Raw genomic sequence first — 23,672 nt, 5'->3', positions numbered from 1 at the left:
TAAAACACTGCAAAGTTTTAAAAATACCAATGCCAAATCTGTTCTCTAAGGAACCACCTACATGGTTAGGTACATACAATAGCTTGCCTGATCATGATATGCACATGTGAGGGGGTAGGTGCATGTTGTTATTCATGCCATTAAAAGAGATGCTTAGAGATAACTAACAAATGCTTTTGACATTATCATCTTCAAAAAAAGCAAATCAACATTTAATCTGGAGCTGAAACACAGCAGTGTATCACGGCTATTAGATATCCATACCAGTGGAGAGGATAAACAGCAGGTGAGCTAAAACTTGGGGGCTCAGAAACACAACTCATTCAAAACACTGAAAGTGACACAAAAGGTTACACCATCCAAAATATGATTTGTTTTATGATATCTATCTCTGTTATCAAAGTGTGCACTCAAATAGCCTATTACTGAAATGGCCTTATTCAAGTATTCAAGAAGAAAGGCTCACAGTCTTCCACTTTGAATCTGGTAAATCTCTAAGCCCCGTTTCCACCAAACATTTTCAGTATAGTACCTTTGGAACCAAAAGTAACCTTCAGACATGGTACCTAGACCCTAGGTCTGTTTTCCATTTCCACCACAAACAGTACTCTTAAATGTGGGAAGGGTTGTTGTCACTCACTTCCCCATCCAGCTCTCGCTGTATTTCCTCATCACCAGTGACAGGAAGGGAAGCCTGCACCTCATTTATCATCAAGGGAATGGGGTTGCATGCTGACATTTTCAGAACAAAATAGAACAGGCTGGACTGAAGAGTCTCTGTCGATGGTATATTTGAAAATAGCGGGTTTCTGCATTTAGTCCTTCTCAGGCAAGCGTAGGGGTTGAGTGTTGCTGGAGCTCACAAGACTGATGACCTGCAATGTTTATTTTCCTCTCCAGGTGAGGATTAGAATATATGCAGTTCACATAACCTTATTGAAATTAATTAATGAAGCTCAAGATGTTTTTGTGTTTAAATGCTTTAAGATTAAGTGTATATCATCCAAGAGAGGCAATAAAAACTAATGGATTGGTCAAAGTGGTCCTATTGAAATGTAAGGTGTGTTGATGGAATCAGTCGTCAATTCACGCATTGAATAACATTACAAGTAAGTGCTCCACCTTAAAAGTTGCTGGCAGTCGGCCCAGTGAATTAAGTCATTTTTTTCTCAGTCTACAACTGCTGCGATAGGCAGCTAAATATTTTTTCATTTTATAGTTACAGTTTACTTATATATGTAAGACTTTTAACAGTGGTAACATAAGCTTCAAAACCAGCCACAACTCAGCCCTGAACAAGAGACACAGTCCGCTATTGACGATGTGTGTTAGGTACCCCAACAGAGGGTTGACCAAAAATGGGGGCTGTTAGGAACAGTCTATTGGTACCATCCACAACTTTTCACAGTGGAAACAGGAAAAATGCATACTGAACTGAACTGAACCGTACTGGACTGCTTGGTGTAAACATGGCTTAAAGGTTTTCTGAGGAACCAGCACACATTCACTCCTGTGTTCAAGTTATAGCCTACCCCACATTAGTAAGGTCGCCAAAGTCAACCACCATTTTCTTCTTTCTGCCGTAAGATCTCAGTGACAGGTGTGCAAATTTCAAAGATGGTATAAAGAATTTTCCACAGGCTATCTCCAGAGGAGCGGACCGTAAATGACTACATTGAGATAGCTTCTCATTTAGAAGGCTGAGAAGGAAGTTATCATGATGATACCTTTTCTCTACATGTCCTTACCAAACATAATCCCTCTGCACAACCTCTCATTATCAAAGCAATCACCTAACAGTGGGAAGAACACTGGAAATTACAAGATTTAGCAAAGGACTGTGAGAAAATGATTGCCAATTCAAGACTTTAATTAGGCTTGTGCAAAACAATCAGACACAATTAGGAGGTACCAATCAATAACCTAAAACTCATAAGCAAGAGCAGATGAATTCATATTTTTAAAAGACTGTTTGAGCTCAGATACCTTTTGCTCACAGTTGGGTATGAGATAGAGGAGAGTGTCGATGGCTCTTATTGTGGCTAATAAAGCAGGTGACTTGCAGGTAAATCAGCAGATGAATCAGCACTGCCTTCTTACTAAAATGACCATTAGCTCATACTTGACTCACTAAGCACTGTCTGAGAGGGTCTGGAAACATGCACTGAATTGTCAAGACATCCACAGTTCAACACTCAGACTTCAGAGACATCAAACTACTTTAGAACTTTTCATGAAACCAAACTGTTTCAAGTTATGCCAAAACTTGACAAGATTATCAGATGTCTTTCCTTCAACAGACATTACCATCCACTCATTCTAAAATGATTTAATATTACAAGTTGTTAGAATTATTTAGGCATTTCTTCAGCTATATGTTTGAAATTACTGTCTGAATACTGCTCTCTTAAGTTCAGACATAAACACAAACATGACATTCTTGAAGAAGACCTACAAGCACAGGTGTGTTTTAGCAAACCTTGGGACTATGTTGCTTACCCACATTAGTTTTGGTTAATGTTTGAACTGAACTTCACCCACAAAGAACCTCATTATTATTTAACATAAAAAGTGGCATCAAAGAAGGTCTGTAAGCATGCCTTCTTACAACTATTCTAAAATTATATTTGATGATTTTAATGATCATGCCCCCAGTTAGCTTGTATAGTGTAAAATATCCTCTTGTGTGTGTGTGTGTGTGTGTGATGCATTCCCATTGAAAACGTGGCTCCTCTCACGCCAAAGCCATGTCGCCTTAAGCCTAGTTCACATTACACGATTTTCACCACAATTTTGATACGCAGAGGATCTTGAGAGCCACCTTGGGTCGGAGGTGAGTTGGCAGATAGTTTGCCACGACGAGTCCTCGTGTGAACAAGCCTACGAGCAAGTCGCCCCCTCGTCTGTGACTGGGACTGGATATCTGGCATGCTAGAAAACTGGAGAAGTGTGACACCACTGACAAAGAGCACCAGCCAATGAGAGGCGGGATACTTCCCACGTCAGCACACAGGAGGACAGAAGATATGCGAGGAGGACAAGCCGACAACAGGGTTGTCAGGTCCGCTTATTAGCCATGACTTTGGCCTTGTTTTTTTGTAAAGTAGCTTACAAATATTGGTAGTCACTGGTTGCGGTTATTTGGGCTTGTTTCTAAAGCAAGGTTGCTTATTTTGGGCTTGCTCTCTAAACATCGCTTTTCTCTATATATATCAATCACTTCTTTTGGGCTTGTTTCCATAGCCCTGGTTGCCTGTTTCTCTCCCAAGATCTGGCAACACTGACAAGCGGGCAAACAACAAAAACTGTAGTTTGGTGACATCACCACATTATCTGCGGCTCTGTTGGCGAGCACTCAGTGGAGAAATCTTGTGGTGTGCACACTGTAACAGTCGAATATATGAAATGTGCCTTTAACATGATGTATACTGTGTCGCTTAACAGCAACGTCATCAAGCAGCGCTTGTTAAGATTTCTATCTGTTGAGAGTGCACCCAAACGCTGGTCGGACTACACCTATGTGCTCCCGCTTTCCTTTATGTCTCTCAACACAACAGTAATGGTTGTAAGTACGTGTGGCAACTATTGTGTTCATGTGTGGAATTGTAGTAGCCATACAACCGGGCTTGGTAAGGTTGGAGAGTTTTAAGTGGACGTAAAAATAAACGACGAGCATTTGTGAAATCCCACACGTGTGTGAAAGTGAGTTTCTGCCTGTCCTTTAACTCCAAAGAGCTACACGGACCCAAAACCATTACAACACACAGGTCGTAACACAGTTGGCGAGACTCCCTATGACAGAAGCACATGCCAGTCAGCCACGACTGCAGGCAGAGCCAACAGGATGGGACAGAGCAGGGATTATAAAGCAACCTGGTGTTTCCACCGGGGTGTCCCCTGCTGGGCTACATGGTCCCAACTCCCTTTGTCTGCTGTTTACCCGTTAAATCCCGTGGAAGAGCCCATTGAGAAATGTGTCACACACCCCAGGGGTGCATTTTGTGTGGAGTAATGATCTTAAAGACGTTACACAGCACTGCTACTGACTCCAACCCCCCCCCCCCGACACATACACACTCACACACACATTCATTTGTTTTCTGAGTTGGTTCTAGTATCAGTTATTGTTAACTGTGGTCTTAATTTCTTGCTAACAGCATTGAACAATGTTCTTCAGGCAGATGTCCCAGTGTTGTCTGTCCACACCTAAAAACAACCATTTCAGTCCCCCTTCACAGACTGAGATTAAGAAGGATATTGATGTTTGCATTGTATATGAGGATATTACACCTCTTATTACTGTGGATACACTGTGGTTTGCAGTATTTTAGCAATGCTATGTAGAGCAGGCACCTCTGCTCTGCCCTTTGCTGTTGTGTTGAGCATTCTTTGTAGCTGACTGTGTGTGTATATGTGTTATGGACAGAGATAGAGAGTGCACACACGAGAAATGTTGCCAGTACACTTACAGAAAGTGTAATTATACTGCAGTAATGCCCTCCATGATTAATCTTGTGGCCCTCTGAAACCAAACCATCGCGCCAATGGCAAATTACCACTATAAAAATAAACCATGATGTGAACAGGTCAGCGATGCCAGAGCACAAAATGTCTCTTAGTGTGTATTTATATACAGAGTATGAGCAAGTGGGGAACGAGCTCTAGTAACCCAATTAATGTTCGTCCACTGACACAGACCAGCTCCATCCACATCAACGTTACGCAGCCCTGCGGTCCTACTAAAGTGTGTTTTGTGTGCATTTTGCATGGAGACATTTCTGAGAGCCTGAGATGAGCTCAGATGCACACTTTAAGGAAAAAAGCCTCATATTTCTGTGAGTGTCTGAGTAACACCTTCAGAGCGGAGAGAGAAAGAGAAAAAAGAGACAACAATGTCGTCTTAATTCTTGTTGACATTGTCCCATCATCACTGCTCTGAGAGTGAATGTGGTGCAAATGAATATCAAATGTATGACTGTATGACCTAATCTCTATGGCACAAATCATTCCCATTAAAAAAGGCAGCTTTGGCTGAATCTGAAGAGCACAATACACCAACAACTAAACTGCTCCACAGCAAAGTCCTCTAGGGTCCCTTAAAGGGATAGTTTGACATTTTGGCAAAATCGCCTATTGCCGTAATCCCTATAGTCATATGAGTAGGTACATTACCTGTAATTGTCAGTGCCTGCTGTTCTGAGATCAGTGGGGCAGAGCTGCCCGCTGAAATGGAGGTGAACGGTACAGCCCCCTCTCTCCCTCAAAATTAATCAAATACACCATCAAATGACTCTAAAACACTCTAGTGGACAACACATGGCTTGCACATTCCCCACGCTATGAAATAATAATGTATAATTAAGTAGGCCTAACATTACGACACATGAAAAAAATACTCGGAACTACTTTCTTGAGTAAACCACTGGGCGGAGTGACACAGTGCGCACCTTAGACAATGCCGTTGTTATTGCTTGCAGCTTTGCATTTGCGGTATCGTCAGCTGGACGCACCAGAAAGTTTACAGTGTTGTTGTAAATCATGGTTTACACATGTATTGTAAAAGGTTGCGGTAACAAGCCGAAGACATGGAGCAGTACCATCACGTAGTACCAACCAAAAATACGGACAGGATGAAACAATGGCTATTTGTGCTGGACATCGACCCCAACACGCCTGTGGAAATGGTCCGGAAAATGTTTGTTCACTCCAACCATTTTTTACCAGAGGACTACAGGATGGAGCGCAGAAGCTCAGTAATGGTTCAAACGCTTTTCTTGAAAAATACTGCCATACCATCTGTCGGCATCACAAAACCAGCAGACGTGGTAAGTGATCGTTGTGTATTTTGCCCAGCAATCTCTCTGCTGTAATGTTACCTCCATGTTGAGTAACATTAGCCTACAACCCAAGCAATGGTAAATAAGGCTAAAATGCAAATGTTGTTGTGGTTATGTTATGGATAAGTGCTTGCCCAGAGCATATAGTGAAGTGACTGGCATTACTTCTCATTGTTGGGAATAAACAGACTGCTAAGGAACATTTTAAGTTGTTGTTCCCTCAGGAGTTGTGGTGATTTATGAGTGTGGAGTTAGCATGTTGTCCCCGTGTTCCGGTGATTATTTTGAGGCGTACTCTCGTCCCATCCAACCATCAACATATGTATATAACATACAGTCAATGACAACTGACAATGTCAACAAAAACTGAAAATGTAAAAGCTTTGTAAACATAGAATGTGTGGCAGATATGTTGTATTGGATTGTATTAGATTGCATAGGTGTACCTAATAAAGTGGCCAGTAAGCTGCACATTTACACCACCAATCCATGCCGCCTCTGGGTCTCCCCTCAGCCCCTGGTTGCTCGGCAGCCTCAGCCTCTCTTCTTGCTCTCTCTTCTTCCAAAACCTGTAACTCTTCCTCTGTATATTCTGGCTTCTTCTCAACAAACTTGTTTTGATGACGGGAGTAAATGCACTAAACATACGCTGTTTGAAATCACTCCGCCCAGCAAGTACTGTATGTCTGGAATGTAGTTCTGGCTGTGCATTTGGCTTCAAAACAACTCTGTCTCGTAATATTACATTATTATTTCATAGCGTGGTGAATGTGTAAGCTACAAGTTGTACACAAGAGCGTTTTGGTGTCATTTGATGGTGTATTTGATTAGTTTTGAGGGAGAGAGGGGGCTGTACCATTCACCTCCATTTTGTGCACAGAGCAGCAGGCAGTTCTGCCCCACCAATCGCAGAACAACAGGCACTGATAATTAAAGGTAATGTACCTACTCATATGACTATAGGGGTTACGGCAATAGGTGAATATGCCAAAATGTCAAACCATCCCTTTAAGCAGTGCAGAGTCAAGTTCACATTTCTTGTCAAGCACTGACTACAGCGCTCTGTGCAAACCACATTTGATTAGTTCTCCACAGCCCCTTCCATCCAACAACACACGCACACCCTTCTCAGATGGAGAGCACTTGACTCGTTCCCAAATTGAACTCTTATGCACTCTACTTGTATGAAAGATAATGCCTTTTTGTAGCCAAACAGCAAAAGAGTATTTTTTGAGAGCATGGCACTCAAAGTAGCAGGAAATAGAGATTCTTGTGGTAAGGAATCAACATTTGCAGAGCCTGGGCTGGTGTCACAAACATGAAAACTATGCAATTATGTGCCACTGCACAAAGATGCTTGACACATTTATCTTCTGTATTTTCCACAAAGTTAGTGCCAGAGTTAAATCAGAAGGACCACAATATATAAAAGAACAGCAAATATATTTTTTTGTTTCTAAAATGTGTAACAGATCATGGAGTGAGTGAAAATGAGCTGGATAATATCCTCAACTAATCTCAAACACACACACACACACACACACACACACAATCCTCTAAATATTAAAGATGAGTCTACTGCTATGGTTACAGCAATAAGCCTTCAGAAATCATGTCTGTAATTATGAATGTATATATGAAGAGTCCAGGTGATTTCCATTACTGAAATCTGCACTCATATCACAGAGGGCCGGACTTCACGCTCCACCAATCACCATCGCAGTCATGGCAGGGATTTTTTTTTTTTTTTTTTTATCATTTATTTGTGGGATTAAAAACAGACTTTCATACTTGTCAGCACACATTTTAGTGGCCTCTTAATAAATTCTAACATCCACACACTGAATGAAATGAGCAAAACACAATGTTTCAGTGCACACAATCCATCTTATTTTATTGCACGTTCAAACTGATATTTAATGAGCCATTAAATGCAAGGTCTGTGGTTTGTGGAGTATGAATTTGAAGAGTGCATGCATCTTGGTATCAATCAGACAAAGCTCAACAAACGGCCCCATTCTTTTTTAGTAACAATAAATCAAAGCATGCACATGGCCATCATTCTAAGACACAGATAATCAAAAGCAGAGAGAGAGTAAGATGGCCAAACATCATGTCTAATGTCCCAACAAACTTGAGGATCAACTGTCTCCAATTAGGATAACAAAGACAAATGCAAAAAAGAATGAACCCATCCACCCTGTCTCTCTTTGCACTCACTACAAAGTGCCAGGTTTTCTATTCTTTAAAAATATATCTAAATTCAAATTGTCAGTCGTTTTTCAATGGGTCTCCATGTCTCCAATTTTCTCTCTTAAACAAGAGGTGAGAAAATGCTCACACTTGCATAAAGCCTTGTGCACTGTTGTCCATGTTATTTTTCCTTTCTCTCGTCTTTCATTGCTGTTTAATCCAGTCACATCAGCTCCCTGAGCAGGTGAAGTCAGCCAAAGACTTTCCCACGGTCTGAGAGCAAATCCAAACGCCCCAAGCCCTTCCTAAGGGCCAGCCATCTGTCCGTTCTGTTTGGAGTGTGTTAGGGGGTAAAGCGTCAGCTGCATGACCAAATTCAACGTTCCAACACATCCTTCCCTCATGAAGAAAAGCCCAAAGCATCCATTCAACTCAACATACACCACACACACACACACACACACACACACACACACACACAGCTTGTGCCCAAACACAAACAAATCAACACACAGATGTGACTCTTCATTTTCAACAGATTTGCAATTCAAAGCCCTCATACACAGTCTGTTTTTATAACAGTTATTCACAGTTTAGTTATCTGCCTCTAAATACTGACATGTCTACTAGCTTACAGTTTTCTGCTAATAACAATAAAGAATAAATTTGTATGTAAAAGTGAAAAAAGATAATTTCCTTTCCTTCCTTCCTGCTCTGATGCTTCAAACGTGAAAGTTGCTGATTGGAGAGAATCCTCATTAAAAAAATGTCTCTGAGTTCAGCATATAAACCTTGACCTTTGCTCCCTCCAAGGATAAATCATCTGTGCCACTGACTTCCACAGAGACATTACAATTTAACCACAAATACAGCTCAAAATGTAGATCCAGCAAGTTGTAGAACATCGATGGAGCATGCCGAAAAAAATATCCACAAAAAACATCTTACTTTGAATTAGGATTTGCCATGATCATGTGATGCATTTCTTTCTTTCTTAAGCGCATGCTGCCACCCCAGTCTCAAAGCGTTCCGCATACTCTTTTTTTCTCTCCTCAAACTGACATGCTATCATTTTATTTCCCTTCTCAAAGAGCGACTCTGCCGCTGGTGGCTATGGTCCTCGCCTCGGCCTGATGCATTTTTAAAATGCGTGACATTGCCTCTGTGGGAGCATGAGAACGGAGCTTCCTCAATAGTAGGGTCCCCATACCCGGCCCGTAACCATGGAAGCAGATGCCTGCCCTCCCGGCCCTCCTTACCTCCTGTCGATCGTAGGCTGTGAGCTGCTTCGGCAGTGAAAAGAGGCTGTGCCTGCCTTTCTCCTCACTCTGACCGAACTTGCCCCACTCCTCAAAAGGAGCCATTGAATAGGTCACTGGTCTAGACTTGTTTGCACGGTCCAGGGAGCAGCCTTGATGTAACCCTTGCTCTCCTCTCTCTCTTTCTCTCTGTGCCTGCTACACCAGCCGCCCAGCGACTGCAGACTGTGGAGGGGTGGCTGGGGGGGGGTGGGGTGGGGGGGGGGGAACATTGGAGATGTGGTTTTGAAAAGGAGCCCGTCCGATTTCGCCATTGTGCCTTTTCATTCATCGATCGAATGAATATCGAACCTTCTGTCCCTGCGTGCGTGAAACGGATAGCTTAGCAAGCATTTTTCCCTCTCTCTTCTGAGGTCTGTGTTGTGGGCCCAGAGCTGTGATTTTTTTTTCTCACTTATTGTAAGAATGTCATTTTTATTTCAAACATTTTTTCTCTCTTTAATAATTTGTGCTAAGTTTAATTCTGATGTGGTCTGCAGTCAGGCAGATTTCATCATTCTGAAAAATCTGATTGATTTTCACTGTATATTTTAGAAATTGTATTTATTGATCAAATAAATGTTAACATGTTTGCAGAAAAAAACCTAAAATGTAAAAGTGCAGAAAAAAAAATTCTATCATTTTAACTTTTAATAAATCAAGAAATGAAGGACTGACATGAGACACATGCAGCTGCACATTCCATTTGAATGCATTTGCTACAGTCCAAACAGAAATGGGAACCCTTTGTATTAAATACCTAAAAAAGAAGAACAGAATTAAGATAAATGTAGACATTACTGCATTATTTGACCCAATCTAATATTTTTAAATTATGTTTAAAATGGACAATATAACACATGTAAAACCATAATTATAATACAAGTAAAAAAATACACTTAATTTGTCAAGTCCTGGAAATCAACCACTTTAATTAAATATAAACATTATTTTAGGGCTCATGGAATGTTATGTGTTTCTAATAAGATAACGTTTATTGACTGCTTGCAGTGAATGTTATGGGTGAGCATATATGGGTGAGGGGACAAAGAGAGAACGCAGGCAAGAGCTTCAGTGATAGCTTTAGCACAAGGTAAGACGATCAGTGTCAACATATCAGTATTGAATGAGGCCACAGATAAGGTGACTTTTTGTTCAGTCACATTTATAAAGCAAAACTCATTTTGTTGTGTAATGGACGTAAGACTTGATGATTTGTTTGTTTTTATGACTTACAGTCACTTTTGTAAATACATACAGAATCCAATTTGCAAATATTTGCTCATGATAACATATTTTTAAATTTGCATTCTAGCAATTAAATATATTTCGACTGTGTTTAGTTGCATAACAAGAGTTCAAAATACAGCTTGAGGTAAAAACAACTGTAAATATTGTAAACACACAGAATCAAAAAGAAATTGAAAGCGGAGCCTGCAGAGAGGAACAGTTCAAGCTTCCATGCTCCATCAGACAAGTTGCTATGCAGGGGCCAATCAGAGGGGGAAGAGGGGGAACAAAACAGGGCAGAAAATGAGCAAATTCAAAGGCAGAGGAAGGAAAGCAAAGGAACCAGTGAAGTAAGAAGGCAAAGGCATTGTGTTCACAGAACAATTGAGGCTGCTTCCATAGTGAGTACGAGGCTGGCCTCCGAAAATATTGCGCCCACCACACGCCAAATCCAAATAGTACAAACCAAAGGGCTGCTGCAGGAGGTCTGCTGCTGCTTTGAAAAAATGTGGCTTTATGTGAAAATAAATGATGGAATTAAACAGCAGAAACAATTCAACATTAGTATTGCATTACTTCTATGTGATTAACATTTACTGAGATGATAATCTGAGAAACAAATCTTCATAAACATAAATAATTCTAAGAAACACTAGTGGCTGCTCAATATGATCAGAACATATATATATATATATATATATATATATATATATATATTTATACACATTTATATGTATATATTATATATATGTATATGTGTATATATAATAAAAATCTATATCATTTTAAAGAGTAAAATGTAGAAAATGTGTGGTTATTTAATAATGTACTATAATTTTATTTTTTTACATTATCTTCTAGTTGAAAGGGAATATCTAAAACTGAAGAGAGAGCAGTAACCATATAAAATAAAATAAGATCCCCACAATAATGCAGAATATTATTCATCCTTGAAGAGAAAAGACAGAGCTATGATATAATAACAGCACAAGCTGCATGTTGAAAATGGAGCTGGCTGATTTGGAGCAGGAACAATGGTGGAGATGGGGGGTGGAGGACGAGGAGATGTCTTGACTGAACCAACATACAACACACCGACAGGGACAGGCTGGCATGGTCAACCTTCTTGTCTCATATTACACACCAGCAGGAGGCCATATTTTACTCAGTATACAGAATCAAATGATAAAGTGGTGGGCCTGGTGTACAACTGGAAATAAAATAAATATAGGATTATAGGATATTTCCAAATGAAATTATTTTTCCTCACTGCAGTTTTTTTAAACCAATTCCACGCTGTGGAATTTAAGTTGTCTTGGAGTACAATATGGCAGAACAAATACAGACATGTTGACAAAGACTTTTTTTTTTGTCTTTTTCTTCATCATTTCAGATGATCCCAGGGTGCTGCAGAGGAGGGGGTCTGAAACTGACAACCTAAATGTAGCTGATACAGAATGAACAATAACAGATGTGTTATTGTTCATTCTGTATCAGCTACATTTAGGTTGGAACTACATGACAGGCAGAGCATAAATCTATTTTTTTTTAAAAAAACAAAGAACAGCATTTGAATACTCTCACCTCTTTCTCTCTCCTACACACACACAAATACACACACAGATACACTAGAACAACGGTTTTGGCAAGTGTTCCTTGAAACACACAAGCAAAGCAGCGCCCATCATAACCATTTCATGCCTTGAAAAAATGGAAGCCAAATGCCAAGTGCGGCTCTACTGTGTGCTGCCACAAAGACACAACCCAGTGTTAGCAGCACACACCCTTCATTACAAGGCAGCCGAGCTAACCAAATGCAAGGCAGCGTTTACAAGGGATGACAAGTTCCAGCTCCCATTCTCTGATTTCACATTGTTTTCCCCGAACTGATCCTGTCCCAGTTTTCTGCATGCAAACTGTGTGGCTACATGTGACATATCTGCACAACTACCTTCCATTTTAATATTAGATACAGACAATGTTGGTTACTACTGTTTGCCATTAGAATTGATATGAATATATTAAACTTAAGTTAGCAGTCACATTTGTGGAAATAATTAAAATCCCTCCTGATTAAAAGAATATTGACAAGTATATAGTATATGCAGTCCTCCCTGCCTCAGAATCTGTTGGTACCGGGCTCTTAAACATGTGAAAGGCCTCTCAAACAGCATTTAGACCATTGTAAGACACCCCTGAAATCCAAAGTCATGAAAATCTTTAAGGGTTGTCACTATAACGGATTACACCAATTCAAAGGCGTGGAAATCCTGGGAGACAACAAGCCTTTAAATAAAGATTTCATTGACAGGCTGAAATCTCATTTCTAATCAAAGGCTGCAACAGATCTGTGTAGCACTGATACTAACCTCCAACACACACAAAACTCTCTGCTGAACTAACGTGATCTGTTGTCCTTTCTTAGGGCCACAAAGGCATGTGTCCCCGTACCTCACGTCAAGCCCATAGGCTGCTGCACAAAACACAGACAGCACCATAATCTGCTCCTCACCCCCCTCAAGTCCACCTTGCTCATAATCCACAATGCTAAGCACATCCAAAACATCTCCACGACATGATCTGCCCCTTACTACTTGACTACATTTGACTGCTGTGTTCACAATCCTCACAATTAAATTATGGCCACTTGTTAATATTTTGGAAGATGAAAACATTATTAAATAAGAGGGCTCTGATAATGATTGTGTACATGAGGGATCACCATAACAAACTAAACACTCTCCACCTCTGTCTCTGACAAACAGTGTGAGAAGCTCTGATCATTGTGTAGTGAAACAGCTCCTGTGTTTGTCACAGCCGAGCCACATCACTGTCACCAAAGTCAAACATGAAGCTTTAGAAGGTGAACTGGAACAAAGCCCTCTCACCATAACCACCATTCAAAGCACTATTTAATTAGGTGGAGAGCAACAAATCCTGCCTATTCAGTGGCTGGACACTTGTGGTGTTGGAGTGGAGTGTATCATCTGTGAAAGACTCCCATCATAACAGAGGAGTTTCCCTTCCCTCACAAAGACACACACTGATCCACTAATGCGTGTGAGTTAACAAGCCCATCATGTGCTTCCCTAACTCATTGTCTTTTGAATGGGTGCTAATGGAGAGACAAAACAACACACACACACACACACACACCGTGCAATGTGCTGCTCTATTTGTAGACTGTCAAGACGCGTGCCTAAAATCTGAGGGACGACATACTATGCTTCAGCTCACATATTATGATCCTACTGAACACAACAGCCACCAGAAAAAACCCTCACACATCCCCACACAAATTATATGTAAAACAATTGTATGGAGGCAAATAATGTGTCAGTGTTGAGTAAGTAGTGTTAAATTCTTTTTTAATATCTTTTTCATATCTTTAACTCTATATATAAAAAACTGTAAAAATGCTAAGAAATGTTTAAAGGTACTTCCTGAAATCTTTGTGAAATTAACAAAAATCATCTCTTGAAGCACTCACAATTTTTCAGAGGCAATTTGGTGTTTAATTAAATTGAATAAGAAAAACAACTTTGCACTTTTTATTTACCTCAATATTTTTTGTTTTAATCCTGTAAAATGTTTGGCTCACTGAAATAGGGCAAATTGCAGAAACAATTTTTAAAAAGGTTGGAAACAACAAAGAGACTTTTTTTGTTACTAAATGAATTAAAACTCTACAGGCTCACTTTTGGTAACTGTCTGTTTGTATCAAACACGATGTAACTGAGACTGGGGTTGAATCTGGGTGGTGGGCTCTAATCCTGAAGGACAAAACCAGCATATCCACCGAGACAAATCTTGTTTGATGGATCCCTGCTGCTAGATCCAGCTGCAGCAGTCTGGCCTGGGAGGCCTATTGTATCAGCGATACTTGGGAAGGAAGCACACTCGAATTTTATTAGAAATGGGACTCCTCAAATACTATATTAATTTACAGACAGCATGGTAAAACCAAATTATCTTAATCCAGCCAAGGCCTTTGCATTCTCTCACACAATTTTAATATTCCTCTTACAGTATTTATCTGCTCACACAAGACCACAAAAAAAGCATGAAACATTTTTTGATGAAATTTAATTTAGCTATTCTAATAAAATATATTTAAAAAATCTTCCATGACATGACAGTCTATTTTTATCCAAAACGCAGACAAACACAAAACTGTAACATTAAATAGTTAAATATAATAAAATAATGTAATAAAAATAAAACTGTACCACTCTTGGTTCTTAAAATGTTACTAATTCCTTATTTGGGTATTACATTACATACTGCCATTTTAACAATAAAATGCATAAAAACAACATGAATCAGCAGTCAAATGTCCTTCTTACTGCTAAAGGAGTAGCATCATGTGTGTGTGTGGAGTTGGTTTGGGTGTTCAAAAGTGGAAAGTGAGGGTTAATAAAATAAGAAAGAGAAAAATAATGAGAGAGAAATTAAAGAAGAGGAGCATCTTGCAACACTGACGTCTCCCTAGGATTAGGCATGGCTGTCTGTGACAAAGTGACAGAAAATGAGGCAGTGCTCAGTGTTTCCAAGTGCTCAAGTGTATCTAATTGTGTGAGTGCAATTATGGGCATCTGCTTTTTTCATCTTTAGTATAAGCGTATATGTGTGAGCACATCCATGTGAGTGTGTTGCAGCTAAAAATGTGCTGGTCTCTCTGCTCTGTGGTCTGGGGGCAGAGGCTGGCCAGTACCTTTAAGCCAGCTCTGGGTCAGTCCAAACACTGGCAGCTTTTCATAACTAGATCAAGTTGATGTGAGATTCTGTCCCTCTGCCCCCATTTCCATATGAATGTAGAATATGCATAAGAAAAGAAAAAAAAAAGTTAGATCCTTGTGCCAGGAACCTCCACAGGGTTAAATAACACATTTGTAGGGACGACTCTACATCCTCCCCCATGGCAATATAATAATATTATTAATAATATTAATATAATATTGGCATTATAAGCACATTTAGAGAGAATAATAAAAACAGCTTTGACACACAAACACACACACACACACACACACACACACACACATTAACACATACACAGACTCTCTCTATCTCCTCTCCACACACATTTAAACCCAGCCGCGGTCGACGCTGCACTCGGCCAAGCAGCCTATAAATCAAAACACAAATGCAAGCACATATTTAAAAATGCTTTATCGTGAATGGACAAGCACACACATATACACAACAACAGATTTGTACAGGCTACAACCCAGCCACTGCATAAAGGCTTTAGCTAGACAAAGGGTTTGTCCTGAAAGACAAACCGCAGAAAGCAAAGAAAAAAGCAATGAACGTGATGCACAGACATCGAGCAACTCCCAGAAGCATGATGCCACACTGGAGTGAGAAGACACAAGAGTAAAAATGAACAAATAGCACAGATCTGCATACCCTGGATGTCTTGTATCCTCCCTCTGCTGCTTGGCAGGCCCCAACACCACTCCATCACGTGCTTATACGTGTGTTTCACACAGACGCATAGGCAATGTCACCCACTCCTATTGTTCCACTCCAGCGTTTGGCCAGAGACAAACCCCAGTCCTGTCTGGCTGTTTAAAGGTGAGCTCAAACCTACAGTGATGAGGCCATCTATTACCAGGAGGGATGAGGGGAGGGGAGATACAGACCCCCAAACAGGGGAAAAGCTTACTCAGCTAGGTAACTGCTGGTGAGCCCCAACAGCCCAAAGCCTGCCTCCTGACGACCACACTGTCCTCAGCTACACACAGATGCAGTCAATATCAAAATGTCTTTTAAGGTTTGTTACTTTTTACCATGTCTTTTTGCTTTGGTCACAGAGTGAGCCATAGGTTATATAATCACCATAGGTCTGACCCTTCTTTTTGATCAGAAATATTCTTCAGAAAAACATTAACATGTGAGGAACCAATCACATGATGTCAGATAACTTATAGATATCACACAGATCAGATTACATTAAACATTATTTTCTATTTCTATTGTTGGTTCTTTGCCTTCTGATTATCAAATCAATGTGGTAGTCTGACTACTAATAATAGTAACCAGCAAGTCAGAAATAAAAAAAAAAAATCATATCTGGCTTAGATGAGCAGATATTGAAATGTTGCATACATATTTCATTTATTTAGTGTAATTAGAGGAAAGGAACTTTCACTTTTTATAACACCAACCCTCATGAAAAAACAACTACCAGTTTCCTTCATGTTGATGGAGGTGTTTTTTCTTTTGCTGGTTCAGCATTGTCTATTTTGCAATAGGACCTCAAATCTGACTTTATATTTTGTTTAATTTAAGGCTTGAAGGCAATAAGTAACATTTCAGGGCATGTGTAGATTTTTTGTATCCTGTGTGGATGCAGTCAACATGCATCACTTAAAAGAATCACGGTAATGTTAATAAAACAGTTACACGACACATGTTCCAGTCCACACTTCTCATCAGTAATATGTATGTAAAATTATTCTTTGTGTAGGCTTTTAGAACAAATAACCTAAATCTGTTTTACTAACGTCAGGAGCAGCATGCATTGCTGGCCCTGTGCAGTAACTGCAGACCAAGCACCGTGAACAAAGAGAGAAAGGCAAACAACCCAATACAAAAACAGTAAGTGAAGAGTATGAATGTAAATTCAGTTGGTGAATGTCCCTGGCAGAAGAATAATTTTCACTCTAGCTTTCCTGTATCATTTTCTTTTCTGTGACACTGCGCTCCATTTTACAACTGTTGGGGTCTCAAGTGTTGTCAATCATACTGCTCAGAAATATGGGTCACTGGAGTGGACGTTCATTTTTCGATTTACAAAGAGCCAATCAGACAGCAGGGATTTGGCCCCTCTAGTCACTCCTTGTAAGACACAGGGGATTTTAAAGCCAGTCATTGCACTCGATTTACACTGAACACATCCTGATGAGATTTCAAAAAGTTGGAGTTACTACTGTGCGTTGTACAATGTTTCAGTGGTCCTGATATAGTTTAAAACTTACATTGAAGCTCTCTGTTACATTGGAGCAAAGACTCTTTTCTCACGTGCAGACATCCGTTGGGTCTGGTTACCATCAGCCCAGTGGCAGCCACCTGTGCACAGGCCCTCCTGTATTTATGTTGTGATAATCACAACCAGATTGTATTTACAGTGAGCGACTCTTTATAGATAACACGGATATGTCTTATCTACAAGGAGTGCTCACTCTCGTCCGGATCAAAAAGTTACTAGATACTCAAACAGATTCAAAATTTGGAATATTGGCACAAGACTTCAACTGTCAAAACAGAACTAGAGAGAAAACCATAAACTCAAACAAAAAAAAGAAACAGATTTTTATGGCAACAGGGACAAGAAATGACACTTGATTGGATCCTAGTTTTTGGACAATGTCCTATGGAGCTGTTCTGGTCAGGACTGAGTCATAGTGTGCGACCTTCTCCAGCATCACACCAGTCTCTGCCAGCTACACAAACAGTGGAGAGAACATGACATCACCCCTCTATCATTCTCTAGATACACTCAAGGCTCACAGTTCAGCTGGTTTAAATGCTCGGTGCAGATGGAGGCTAATGTTAACTCACTGAGCAAGAGATTCATTAATCACAGGGTTCACATCCTCCTATTCTAATTGTCCTTGAGCAAAACACTGAACCTTAAGCTGCTCTCGGTATGCAGCTCTGCTGTCGTTGTTATATGAGTGTGAAGAAGAAGCGAGAAATGCTTTGTCTGTTAAGGTAGAAGGGTGTTATGTAATGCAGTTATCTTACAGAAATATTTTATAAAACATTCCCTGAAACATGGGCCTGCTAAACAGACACTGCAAGTAATTACAAGGGGAATGTGTTCTAGTTTGGTCTGAAGCAGGCTTGTTTCTGTCCTTACATCCTCCTTTAAAAAAGCTAAACTGGTAACAGAAGAAGACTGACAACAGTTTGACCATACTGGATGCTGATGTAAAGGTAATACAGTCTCTCTGTAGGCCTGTGGAGGATTTTCCTCCCTGACCATGCCCATTGTGATAAGTATGACCAACCTAAGGCGGAGTAAACAGAGACACAAATCTCTCTGACCTCTAGGCAGTCCAGGCAGGAGACATCAATTCCCAACAATCACCATGTCTGCATTCAAACAGATTTCATTACACCCTCACCACATTACACCCTTCAACAGCTAACATGTGGAAATTATTCTGGATTTTGTCCCCGTTTAATAAACACACCCCAACAAAGACTTTGACAGTTGGCAAAGAGTGAACAAGTGCATTCTCTTTTTTAATAGGTCTAAAAATGAGGGGTCATTATCATAGCGTAAAGCAGTCATGACCCTTTGGTGCATTTTTCAGTTCACCTATAACATGAAAAAAAATAACCTAAAAAATATAACCATGTCTTACTGAAGAAGAGTGAAAGCCTTTGGAGGAAGAAGAACCAAGAAGAAGAAGAAGAAAAAACAGTAGTCCACCATGTGGCTGCCAATCTATTCATTGCTCCCATTTAATTTCTTTTGGGTGCAAAATCCTTTCAGTTTCAATAGCAAATTTAACAGTCCCCAAGGCCTAAGCACCAGACTGGTCAATACAAAACCAGACAACTAATTACTGAGCACACCACGCTCTCCTCTACCCCCTCCTCCTTCTTCCTCCCTTCTTTTCTCCCTCATTCCTCTCTCTCTCTAGCAGCTGTGGGGTTCATGTACACAAGAGCAGCAGTCAGGCAGTATTAGGTATCCACTTCCCAGCTCTCCCTTAAAAGCCTGTCCCATATTGGCCCTTCAGTCACACAAACAGGCGTAGGGTTTCATACAAAAAAGCACACGCTGTTAGACAACTACATGTGAATATACAGACATTCACTTGGGCCATTTTCAAGATTCCTAAAAGTTGTTCCTGCCTACATTTGTTTTCTAGGTTAATCTTTTTTTCCCTTTTTGTTCCTCAAGTCTTTTTTTCTTAATTTGATACAAAACAAAAATTGTTTTGGTGATATTGTTTCCTTGTGGCTCAACAAGCCTAAGGTAAATTGCATGTTTACTGAGAGGCAGCTAAAGAATAGTTAATATTGTGAAGCAGTAAAGCAGTACCTTTATGAGCATGTAATTACCATGTAATTGAGGCCTTGTTTTCAAGTAATAAATGAGAGTACAACTTGACAGGTTGTTAAGCTAATAAAACAGGCTCAAAGCTAACCTGCATCTACAGTGGTTAGTAAAGCTGGAATGAGTAATCCCTTATTCCTCTAGCTGATTGACAGAATATTTATCAGCAACTATTTTGATTATCAATCAGTCATTGAAGTATTTTTTCTCCTAAACTAAACTTTAATGTGAATAGAGAGATTGGAAACTTGCATTTTAAAGGGCAGTGGATGCATATGGTTTGGGAGCCCTCAGCTGACCCTGTGACATATGGTGCTTGTCTGTTTTTAGTGTAGATGAGAAAGAACGTATCCTGTGCCTCCCATGAGTGAATACAGCGGCTGCGACAATAATAACATGGTCATGATAGCATGCTCAGTGCTAACCCAGGCCCAGGTTGTGTGCTGTTGTGACTGCTGTCTTCTGCTTCACAGCTGGCCTCTATAAACACACACACTCTCCGGGCTTTGATCATGACCCATTACACACTGCATCTCAGCACAGCCCCAATTTGCTGATGGGTTTAAAAAGTCCCTCAGTTAAGATCACTTCCCCAGATAATAGGAAGAGTTCACCACCACCTTCCTGATGAAACAATGTATCATATTTTTACACAGACTAGACAGGTGTTTGTTATGTGAACCCATCTCTTTCCCGTGCTTTTGTGCCTACCCCCCCACGTGAACCACACCTTCCAGACTAGTATCGTATCTTCACACAGAATCTCGTTTAGTCTAGGCAGACAGTCTCAAGACGTATGAGGGGTCTCCGCAATGCCAGAGCAAACTATTACTCAGCTTTAATAGAAGAAAATAAGAACAACCCCAGGTTTCTTTTCAGCACTGTAGCCAGGCTGACTGAGAGTCACAGCTCTATTGAGCCTTGTATTCCTTTAGCCCTTAGCAGTTATGATTTTATGAGCTTTTTTAATGACAAAATATAAGAAACTATTAGAGGCAAAATTCATGACCTCCTGTCCTCAGATATTACCTATCTGTCCTCAAACACAGCAGTAAGACCTAATCAGGGGTCGCGTTAACCGGATATTCTCGGTCATTGATCCTTTTTTTACTACAATGACCGGAAAATCTGAAGGCCGTCAGTCATTTTGACCGGTTGCAATTACCACCCCTGCCCACTTGGCGGCGGAGTGCACAGTCAGTAGCTGGCTGCCGTTTTCACACTGCAGAGAAAAAGTCATTCATCTGCTTCATATAGCGCTGTTGACATAACGGCCTGGACACACCAGATGCGGTAGTGCCGCAGAAGTCCTGCGAGTGTACTCGCAGGCGCTTGACTGTCCACACAGGCAGCGCATTTCTCCTGCACTCTCCGCGCCGGTTAAACATCGACTCCACTCGTCTGTTCCCGTCAGTACTTGTTTTTTCACTTCAACAGGTCATTTTAAACATGGGTATGGCCATATTTTAATCGTGTTTTTATAATGTAATAAGTTAATGACAATTTGTCATTGCATGTCCATGTATTGAGCGTGTTGGATAAACACAATGAATAGGGCATATTGTTCTGACCATTTTATTCATGTAGTTATGTCTGTAGGCTCGGTGACACAAAATTAAAATTGTAATGAAGTGATTAGGGTATTGAAAAATGTGTTCAGTTATGCACTGTTGTGTTATTTTGAATTATAAACACGGTATTTTCTCCTCACATTCCTCAGTGCGTGCTGTTATTTTATTTTGAAAATTGGCCGGATTCTCTCGTCTTTTCTGTGTCCGACTTCCTGTTTGGTACGATCCGCTCTATCCAGCTTGACAGAAGCGCTCGCGGCTCACATGAAAAATAGACCAGATGCCAAACTGAAGTGCTGCGGTGTGTAGATGTGACTGTTCATCTTTTCGTTCATGTCCTTATTAATGCACACTTTATAACTTGCTTGTTGGATTTATTAAAAACGGACGAATGAAAACTAAATGTCTTTGAATATCTTTATTATCATTTAAAAACAAAAATTAAAATGACCGGTAAAAATAGATTATGACCGGATTTTAATGACCCTGTTGGTCAAAATGACCGGCGACGAGAAAGTCTAGCGCAACGTCTGGACCTAATATATATTTAGATTGCTTCTCCCCAATTTCTCTTCAAGAATTGACCACAGTGATTTCTTCATCTAAATCATCAACGTGTCTCTTAGACACCGTCCCAACTAGGCTACTTAAGGAAGTCTTACCTTTAGGTAACACTCATATATTACATATGATCAATATATCCTTATTAATAGGCTATATACCACACTCTTTTAAGGTAGCTGCAATTAAACCTCTCCTAAAAAAGCCCACCCTGGATCCAGAGGTGTTAGCCAACTATAGACCAATATCTAATCTTCCCTTTCTTTCAAAGATCCTTGGGAAAGTAGTCGCAGACCAGCTGTGTGATTTTCTCCATGATAATAATTTATTTGAGGAATTTCAGTTAGGATTTAGAGTGCATCATAGCACTGAGACAGCACTAGTTAAAATTACAAATGATCTTCTGATTGCTTCAGACAAAGGACTCGTCTCTGTACTTGTTTTATTAGATCTTAGTGCGGCATTTGACACAATTGACCATCAAATTCTGCTACAGAGAATGGAACACTTAATTGGCCTTAAAGGTTCTGCACTAAGCTGGTTTCAATCTTATTTATCTTATCGTTTTCAGTTTGTTCATGTTCACTATGAATCATCCTTACGTACTAAAGTTTGTTTTGGAGTTCCGCAAGGTTCTGTGCTTGGACCAATCCTATTTACTCTATATATGCTTCCTTTAGGTAACATCATTAGAAATCACTCTGTAAATCTCCATTGTTATGCGGATGATACACAGTTTATCGATGAAGCCAGAAGAAACTCATCAATTAATTAGTTTCTACCGTTTTTTTTCCCCATTAAAGGGGTTTTTTTGGGGAGTTTTTCCTTATCCGCTGCGAGAGTCATAAGGACAGAGGGATGTCGTATGCTGTAAAGCCCTGTGAGGCAAATTGTGATTTGTAATATTGGGCTTTATAAATAAAATTGATTGATTGATTGATTGATAGCTGGCAGAAGAAGGCTGGGAAGGTGTGGTTTCAGCTGCAGTCTTTGTTGTGTCCTTTGTTCCAAAGGTTCTGATCCGAGGAAGCTGGTCACTTGGGGTCCTTGCAGAGTTAGACGCTGGGTGCTAACTCACTTAGTTACTTGTTGCTGGAAAGCTAGTTGCAATGGCCTTGTGTTTGCAACAGAGTCTGTGATCAGTTGCCCTCCCTTTAGTGGTTTGGGCTATGGAGCAGGGGTTTCGGCCTCTGCTGTCCCAGGCCCAGCCGGAAAGAGGATTGATTGATTATATTGCAGCGGTGCCTGGATAGTGTGACGTATGTGGTTGTGCTGCTGCAGTGGTCCTGCCAGATGCCTCACACACACACGCACACACACACACACACACACACACACACACACACACATTTCTTTTTTACATTACATGTTCATTTTGGAATACATTTTCAGTGCCTATTTGTATTTTCACTGCAGTTATTCATGTTAACCACATTGTTCACAGCTAAAAAGAGTGTTAAATAAAAATTTGGTGGTGATTAAGCCACGCCAAAACAACAAAAGCCTAACAGAAAAGTTCACTATCCACACCAGTGCCGCCGTCTTGTTTTTTCGAGAGAAACACACACCTACCCGCTCGCTGCAGCGTCTCACTCACGAGACGCGTTTGCAGACACTCAGGAAAATCAGCACTTAACGTAACACTTCACTAACACTCGGAAATATCAGTACTTCAACTTAACAGTACAGAATCTGGGCTAAATCTCTCTTATTTATAACACACATAACAGTAACGTGGCCCAGTTCGTTACAGTATGAAGCATCCATGGTGGTATGAAGAGGGTCCAAGGGAAAAAGAAAGCCCAACCAACAATTTTAAGTTTTAATAATAAGGGTTCTATGTTCCCCGCTTTTCCCCAAAAGGACCTGGGGAACATAGGCCCTTTTTTTTAAAAAAGGG

General features: G+C 40.3%; 2 long non-coding RNA genes across 3 annotated transcripts in view; both read right to left on the bottom strand.

Moving 5' to 3' along the window:
• The window catches only part of LOC144464609 (uncharacterized), a 77,554-nt gene that overhangs the window by 32,296 nt on the left and 21,586 nt on the right, over positions 1-23,672 (bottom strand). The window contains exon 1 of one of the 2 annotated variants that reach the window (XR_013492284.1): positions 9,290-9,514. The exons of the other annotated variant lie outside the window; for it this stretch is intronic. This is a non-coding gene — a long non-coding RNA (uncharacterized LOC144464609). Of the gene's footprint in view, positions 1-9,289; positions 9,515-23,672 lie in introns of those variants that run through there. 2 annotated transcript variants of the gene reach the window in all.
• Positions 7,705-9,274, bottom strand: LOC144464610 (uncharacterized). The gene is made up of 2 exons (XR_013492287.1): positions 8,979-9,274; positions 7,705-8,359 (listed from the first exon to the last, which is right to left on the bottom strand). It is a non-coding gene; the product is annotated as an uncharacterized LOC144464610 (long non-coding RNA).

Source organism: Epinephelus lanceolatus, chromosome 11, assembly GCF_041903045.1.
Source record: "Epinephelus lanceolatus isolate andai-2023 chromosome 11, ASM4190304v1, whole genome shotgun sequence".
NCBI lineage: Eukaryota > Metazoa > Chordata > Actinopteri > Perciformes > Serranidae > Epinephelus > Epinephelus lanceolatus.
Note: the sequence above shows the minus strand (reverse complement) of the source record. Positions and strands in the feature narration are given on the sequence as shown.